Source organism: Callospermophilus lateralis, chromosome 18 (assembly GCF_048772815.1).
Source record: "Callospermophilus lateralis isolate mCalLat2 chromosome 18, mCalLat2.hap1, whole genome shotgun sequence".
Classification (NCBI taxonomy): domain Eukaryota; kingdom Metazoa; phylum Chordata; class Mammalia; order Rodentia; family Sciuridae; genus Callospermophilus; species Callospermophilus lateralis.
Window position 1 is genome coordinate 13,657,753 of NC_135322.1, and position 8,120 is coordinate 13,665,872.

At 49.6% G+C, this 8,120-nt stretch overlaps 1 pseudogene; it reads left to right on the forward strand.

Moving 5' to 3' along the window:
* The first annotated feature begins 1,160 nt into the window (after nt 1-1,160).
* Nucleotides 1,161-7,363, forward strand: LOC143383660 (cytochrome P450 2A3-like; annotated as a pseudogene).
* Nucleotides 7,364-8,120: the final 757 nt, after the last annotated feature.

Genomic DNA, 8,120 nt, shown 5'->3' on the forward strand with positions numbered 1-8,120 from the left:
ATGGGCTGGGGAAGATAATGAAGGAAGAAGGAGCTAGAATTTAAATCCAAACTCCCTCTCTTTCCACATGATGACCTCAGAGAAGTTGATGACAAACAAGCCCCAATGTAATCCAGATTTGAAAGATCATGCACACAGACTCCATCTTCCTGGACCACAACAAACTCGCCAAACAGGAACTCTTGTCATTACTACAGAATAATTTAATGAGTGAAGGACAGTAGTGTCACTCATCCTGTCTCCACTGCCACCTGTGATACTCCAGGTTTCACCTCTGGAGTTCACCCAATCTCTCTGGCTACAGTCCACTCTGCCTCCTAATACAGCCCCTGACAAAACCGAATCATCCATAAAGGTCTCAGACTTCCCAAATACTCCCTGTCCCCTGGTGAGGACATCAAAGCACAGAAAGGGAACTTACACAGAGGAAGACATATATGCAGGCCACACATATGCAGTGGATGGTCTATATTTCATGGCACCCATCCTGGCCTCACTTTGAGGTGATCATGATGACACTGGGCTCCAGGATCCTGCTGGGATTTTCATACAATTCTCCTCCCAGGAGTTCCACATCCAAAGCTCTGGGTCCTTCTCACATCAAGACCCTCAAATACATAATCTTGGAATCCCTGCTCCTGAGTCATTTAAATCTATGTCCCTCCATGCCGAATGACCCCCCAATCCACAGCCACATATCCTGTCTCATTCCAATAAAATCTAGGTCTTGGGATTCCACCATAGATCCCACATCCATGTTGATGAGTCTCCTTTTCTATCTAGGATTCCACACAACCTCAGGTCCTTGGGCATGCAGATGTTCACAGATTTAGAGTTAAGTTCTTGCCTCATACAGCCACTCTCCGAGGTACTTTCACTTCAACTGCTATGAATTCAGTCTGGAACCACAGTACCTATGACTCTGTCCAGAGATCCTTCCCCTCCTCCTCCTCCTCCTCCTCCTCCTCCTCCTCCTCCTCCTCCTCCTCCTCCCCTCTGTCTATGGGTGTTGAAATCTTGGCAAGGTACATGTTCGAGGATGTGGTTGGGAGGTGAGGTGAACAATTATACTAACAAGACCAAAGTTCATCCTTCCAGCCCCAGGAGTAAAGCCAAAGCATCCCAGCCATCAGCACCTCCTGGTTCCCCCAACTGCCACCATGCTGGAATCAGGGTTACTTCTGGTGGCTTTACTGGCCTTACAGAGTACAATGATGTTGAAGTCTGCCTGGCAGCAGAGGAACCTCTGGAGAAAGATGCCTCCAGAACTCACCCAACTGCCCTTCATCGGGAATTACCTGCAGCTGGACACAAACCAGATGTATGACAGCCTCATGAAGGTGCCACCAGCCAGGGAGATGGGGGGAAAGGGGTGGGCATGGGAGCATCCCATTTTTACTTGGGCTCTGTGGCACAGGACTGACCATGATGAGTCAGAATCTTAGACCAGGGGACATTTAAGCTACAGATGCCAGTCCTAGTCAGGAAAGACTAGACTTTGAGATTTCAGCCATCTGACTGTCAGAGCTTGGGAAAATGGATCCCTACCTCTGATATGAGGGAACCAGACCAATTCAGGTCCTGACTCTTCTAACCATTGCCACCCACTCTCATTAGATGAGCAAGCACTATGGCCCCGTGTTCACCATCCACTTGGGGACTCACCAGGTATTTTGTGGATACAATGCAGTAAAGGAGGCGCTGGTGGATCAGGCTGAGGAGTTCAGTGGGCGAGGCCAGCAGGCCACCTTTGACCACCTCTTCAAAGGCTATGGTAAGAGGACAGCACATGGGGGAAACTTGTGAGGTATGCATGGTGGCCTGAGATGTCCCTGCCACCCCTCACTTGCACTTTAAGCCTGTGGGAGTCCTTTGTCGGATCTCTCCACATCACTGTCCATTGCTGCCCCTCCCTGTGCTGACCTCTGGGCTGTCTTAACCCTCTGTGTCCCAATCTCTCCCTCCCTCTGTCTTCCTATTCTCTCATTAGATGTTTCCTCTTTCCATAAATCCATCTCTTAGCACCACATGAGACCTCATTTGAATCCTACTCCTCAAACGTAAAATGATCTTTTTAAGTATTTTTCATCTTGAGCTTCTTGGTTTCACCATGAGTCTTTCTTCCTCTTCCTCCCTTTCTTTATCCTTTGTAAGAATCTTAGACAATGTCTCTCTGAAAGACTCCAGGCTATAGATTTCCTCTCACCCAATGATCTCCCTGCTCTCTCCCTACATTCCTCTGTGCTCAAAGTCAGTCTAGAACACATGTCACTATTTGTATCCACCTCCAGGTCTCCATGATCATCTCCCCATTTCTCTGCCCTCTCTGATTTCCAACCTCCCTCCTTCCCTTTATTAGTGTTTCTCTGTATCTCTGTACATGCACCTGTCTGGCCCCTTCGAGTTCTCTCCTGTCTGACTTCAAGCTGCTCTCCTCTCCTGGGATGTGTCTGACACAGACTCAGAGTTGGAAAGTCTTATATGCTCTCACTTTTGCTCTGCATTCATCTTTGTCCCACTGCCTTCTTCTCAGGAGCTCCTCCGGGGTGGGTTGTGGCCTGCCCCAGCCTCTCTCTGACCTCTGTCCTCCCCTGTGTTCCCTTCCCCAGGTGTGGCATTCAGCAACTGGGAGCCTGCCAAGCCACTCAGGTGCCTTTGCATTGTCATGTTGCAGGACATTGGTGTGAACGGGCACAGAATTGAGGAGCACATTCAGGAGGACGCAGGCTTCCTCATCAAAGCCCTGAGGGACACACATGGTGAGAGGGGAATGCCAGAGTGCTCAGGAAGGGGAAGGAGAACACCAGAGGCTCAGGACCTTGTTGTTGTGCTGCTGAACTGGGGAAAATTTGGGCAAAGGCACCCGTGCTCCCAGCTCTGGGGCCTGATGCTTGGAGTTTGGTGCATCACTGAAATACCCTGCGTAAATTATCAGACAGGCATTATACAATCCCACTCTCTCTTCTACCCCACCCCATGTCACAGGCACCTTCATTGACCCTACATTCTACATGAACAAAGCAGCTGCCAACATCATTAGCTCTGTTATCTTTGGGACAAACAATTCCTGTCAATCCTGCAGAAGATGAGGTGAATCTTCGATTTTTCAGCCTCCTCCAAGGGACAGGTGACCTATTCCAGTTTTGCCCTACAAAAACCTTACCAATGTCTCTTAACTGCACCCCCACGTGGTGACTAGTACCCCAGAATCAGACCCTCTCCCAAAAAGCTTCCCTCAAAACCAGCTACCACTACTGGACAACTGAACACTTGCACCAGAACTCAGGACAAGTGTCTACTCCCCAGTCTCCAAGGACACCTGAATATATCAACAGATACACCCAAAACAGAGCTTGCACCAAGATAAATGCCCTCCACTCAGCTCTCTCCTGGCCAGGTGTTCAACACCAACCTATCTTAATCTCTAATGGATGCTACTCTCCTAGTCTTTCTTAACATCTTTAACCTGAACAAGGGACCACCTCAGGCTCCTCCTAAACACATGACCACCTGGTGCTGCAAGATGCAGGACAACAAAATCATCTGATCTCTACACACCTGTCCCAATCAAACTTACCAGAACATCTAGGCACGTGCTCCCCACTCAACCCCTCAAATACATGTACAGCCACACAGACACTCCAACCAGGATAAGCAAAGAAATAAACACGTGGACATGTTGCTCCCCAAACACTCAATAAGTGTGCTCCAACACAGCCCGCTCACATACCTTAAGGAGGTGCACCTTAGGGAGCCCCTTGAACACGGAAACACCTGAACATGTATGCACCCACAGTAATACCTTTGATAGGTTCAGCCCCACATGAAGGGCCAAACATGGTGTCCCAAACATCTTGAATATCTGAATACCTGCATGGGTGCCCAAATACATCCTACCTGAATTCTTGGAACCTCACCCTTAAACCCTCATAGAAAATTACATAAATGTGCCCATCTGGTCCCACCTAAATTCATAAACCCGTGAGCAGAGGCCTCGATCCCAGGCATTCCCTGTCCTCACATAGATCCCACTCCCACTGGACCCCGCCTGTGGACAGTTGTCATTCCTTTGCATCCCCTCTTCCCCCCTCCAGCTCTTTGACATGTTCTACTCAGTGATGAAGCTCCTGGCAGGACCTCAGCAACAGGTCTTTAAGGAGCTGCAGGGCCTTGAGGACTTCGTGGCCAAGAAGGTGGAGCAGAACCAGCGCACTCTAGACCCCAACTCCCCGCGGGACTTCATCGACTCCTTTCTCATCTGCATGCAGGAGGTGCAGCCAGCACCCAGGTTGGGGAGGTCCAAAGCCAGGCAGCCAGAAATCGATAAGAAGGGGAGCAGAAGCCCATGCAAACTGGACCATCAGAAAAATCTTCCCAGTTCGCAGTGTGAACAAACATCCACATCCCATCTACTGAGCCCTTACAAGGCAGGACATAGGTGAACAAACCATAATAGCAACCAACTCTACAGCACTACTCCATTCAGGTACTACCATGTGTTTTACTGTATTTACCTACTTAGCACCCACAACAGCTCTTGAACAAGGTTTGATTATGACCCCAATTTTACCAATGGAGAAAGTTCATCCCAGAGAATATAAGTGGTCACACAACAGGCAAGCAGTAGACCTGGCCCAAACTGTGTCCCCCTAACCCTAAAGCTTCTAATTTTACCCCTGTCCTAACTTTTCTTTCCCCAGTTATCAGATATCCTGGGAGACTAGGCTTTACTAAGGGATATTGGGGGAGGAGGGGCCTATACCAAGTTCGTGTCTGTCACCCGTCTGTGAAGTGAGGAGATGGGACTTTTTAGAATCTGAAGTGCAAAGGATCAAGGAAGTGGATTCCTCTATAGGAAGCTTCAAGGTGTTTCAGGGAGGAAATGGGATTCTGTCACTAGAATTCTTTGTCTCAGGAAATGTGTCTCCCTCTCATTCACTCCAGGTGGGTATCTCTAACTCTCTTTCTCACTCTCTCTCTCTATCCCTCTCTTTCTCTCAACACTCTACCATTGAAGAAGGGATAACTAATCTGATCATGAAAGCACAGAGAGTCAGCCAGTCAAGGAATAGAAGAGTGTGTCAGAGAGAGCCAGCAGCAGACACTGGACAAAAGTCTAGAAATTGCAGAGTCCCTGGCAGATCCAGGTCCCTTCATCCCACCTTAGCTCTGGACCTAGGGGAGGTGAGTCCAAGGAAACACCCAGAACTTTCCCCAAGGAGGCGATAAACAGATTCAGACTTGAATCCCTTTCTCCCTGCAGGAAAAGAATAACCCCCACACAGAGTTCCACATGGAGAATCTGGTGATGACCACGTTGAGCCTCTTCTTTGGGGGTGTGGAATCCACCAGCAGGGTCCTGTACTTCAGCTTCCTGGTGCTCATGAAGCACGCAGAGGTGGAGAGTAAGGCTGAGTAAAAAATGAAGTGAGGTCATAGATCCTCCAAACCCTTCTGATATGTTGCAGTAACCACCTCTCCCAGGTCCCTGGGCCCTCAGACACGTCCTACTGGGCAGATACAGGGGACATTAAGCCAGGTGGTATCTCACTACCCATGACAATATTGGAATTATCTAAACTGATTTGTAAATGGCATCTTTACTAAGGTCACACAATGCCAAATGCACACCTCCCAGGGCCACCCCTTAAGACCCTGCCTTCTGATTCCCCTCTGATTCTGACATGAACAGATAACAAGGCTTTGGACAACAATATCTATGGCTGACATCTGTTTTGCACACTGTATTTGCATGTCATATATAGGTGCATGTTGTGCATACAGTTTTACATATTTTAACTATCATCCCTGCTCTGAGGCCTGTGGATTCCTAAACACATTTCACCTTCTTTCTAAGCCAAGATCCATGAGGAGATTGACCAGGTGATTGGCAAGAACCAGCAGCGCAGGTTTGGAGACAGGACCAAGATGCCCTACACAGAGGCTGTGATTCACAAGATCCAAAGATCTGGAAACGTTACCCCCATGGGTGTAGGGTGTAGCTCGCAGGGTGACCAAGGACACCATATTTCGACACTTCCTCATTCCAAGGTTGCTGCTCTGTCCCCATCCCCCAGGAAACCTCCAAACTTCTACCTGGGAACCCAGAACCCTTCCCCATTAGGAGCTTTCCAACTCCTCTCCCACTTTCTCAAGGAATTCCTCAATCACCACATCCCTCAGCCTTCTACCCAAACGCTCCTGCCCCCACGTCTCCTTCAGACTTTGGGCCTTAGGGTGCTCTACCCCGTGTTCTCAAAGTTCCTGTCTCAAGGTACATGAACCTCCACTTCCTCCCAAACTCCTACCTTAAGAGACAGGGGACACACAGGCTCCACCTTCCCTGAACGTCCTGACTCAGAGACATCAACCTCATGTCCCCCAAAGCTCCTGCCACAGAACCCCAACTCCCTCACCTCACTTCCCTTCACCCCAGCACTCTGATTCCCCTACTTATGTTTCTCAGTTCTCCCATCCCTGAACCCTCTGATAAAGTCCCCTTCCTCCCCCTGCCAAGGACACTGAAGTGTTCCCTATGCTGGGCTCCCTGCTCAATGACCCCAAGTTCTTCTCCACACCTGACGACTTCAACCCCCAGCACTTCCTGGATGACAAGGGACAGCTGAAGAAGACTGATGCTGACATGCCCTTTTCCATGGGTAAGAGACGGGGGGGTTCACACCCACATAGGCCCCCTCATCCCAGCTCCTCTCCCAGTGCAGCCTAGCATCTTCCTCCATCTGGGAAGAAACTACCCTCTAGTCAGACAGTTGTACTCCCCAGAACTCCCCAGCACCAAGTTTCTGCACCAAGACCAGAGGGAAGGGATGACAGACCCCTTTCAGATTTGGAAAATCAAGGTTGAGAGGGAATCAGACTACTATTTTAGAACACTCCTCAAAATCCCCAGTCTCTTAGAAAGGAGATGACAGTACAGCAGCCATCTCTGAGAATGCATTTGTGGGGAAGGAGCACCTCCACCTCCCATTGCTACAGACCAGCAAGATCACCCCACTTCACGTATGAGGGAAACTGAGGCTCAGGGAGCATTAGAGCCTTTCTGAAGGCCTCCCGGGCCACAGCACTGCAGTCTTTCCGCCCTGGCAGAAAGCAGGGATCTGGTCCTGGGGTGAGGCTGCAGAGAGCTGGCTTCACCTCGGCCCCTCCCTCCTCTCCTCTTCAGGAAAGCGGTACTGCTTGGGAGAAGGCCTGGCTAGAATGGAGCTCTTTCTTCCTCACCACTATCTTGCAGAACTTCTGCTTCAAGTCCCCACAGTCGCTCCAGGACATAGACATCTCTCCAAAATCCCTGAGCCTTATGAGGACCCTACCAGACTGCACCATGAGCTTCCTGCCACGCTGAACCAGGGCTAGGCCAGGTCATGGTGAAGGGTAGGATGGAGGTTAGGGGAGGAGCCAGGGGTGGGGCCAATGGGAGGGGCGGGCTAAGACAACTGGTGATCAGGAAGGGGAAAGAAGAGGACCAATGGGTGGTGAAAGAAGAGAACAGACTACTCCCCTCGCTAGAGATACATCCTTAAAAGCTGGGATGAGAGGAAGAGAAACCTTGCACTGTGATGGGAACCACACCAATAATAATAACAGCTATGATTCATTAAGCAAGAATTCTACGTCAGCTCTGTGCTAAAATCATTCCACAATATCCTCGTGAAGGCTCATAAACCATGCAGTGGGGACTCTGCTCTTTCCCAGTTTACAAGTGACACAGCTGAGGCTGGACAGCATCACTGCCTGAGGCCTGGCAGAATATAGTTCCCAGCAGGTACTTGAACACAGGTCTTATGCCTGAAGTCCTTGAGTGAATTTAAAGCCACTGTTCCCCAAATAAAAAGCCACAGGGAAGCTAGTACATTGTCACACAACAGAAGAGCCCTGGCCAGGGGTTGATCTACAACACCGGTAGGAAGCTCAGCTGTCTCCACCCACGCTTGCCCACACTGCCACCTCCTGAGCACACCTTGCACATTAAACCCTTGTGCCCTCAGGGTAAGACACTCTTTCTTATTGTTTGTAAGGAAGTAGAATCAGACCTCTACACCATGCATTCAAAGAAGAAAAATGCTTTCAGATGTGGCCAGGATAACTTTGACTCCACACAT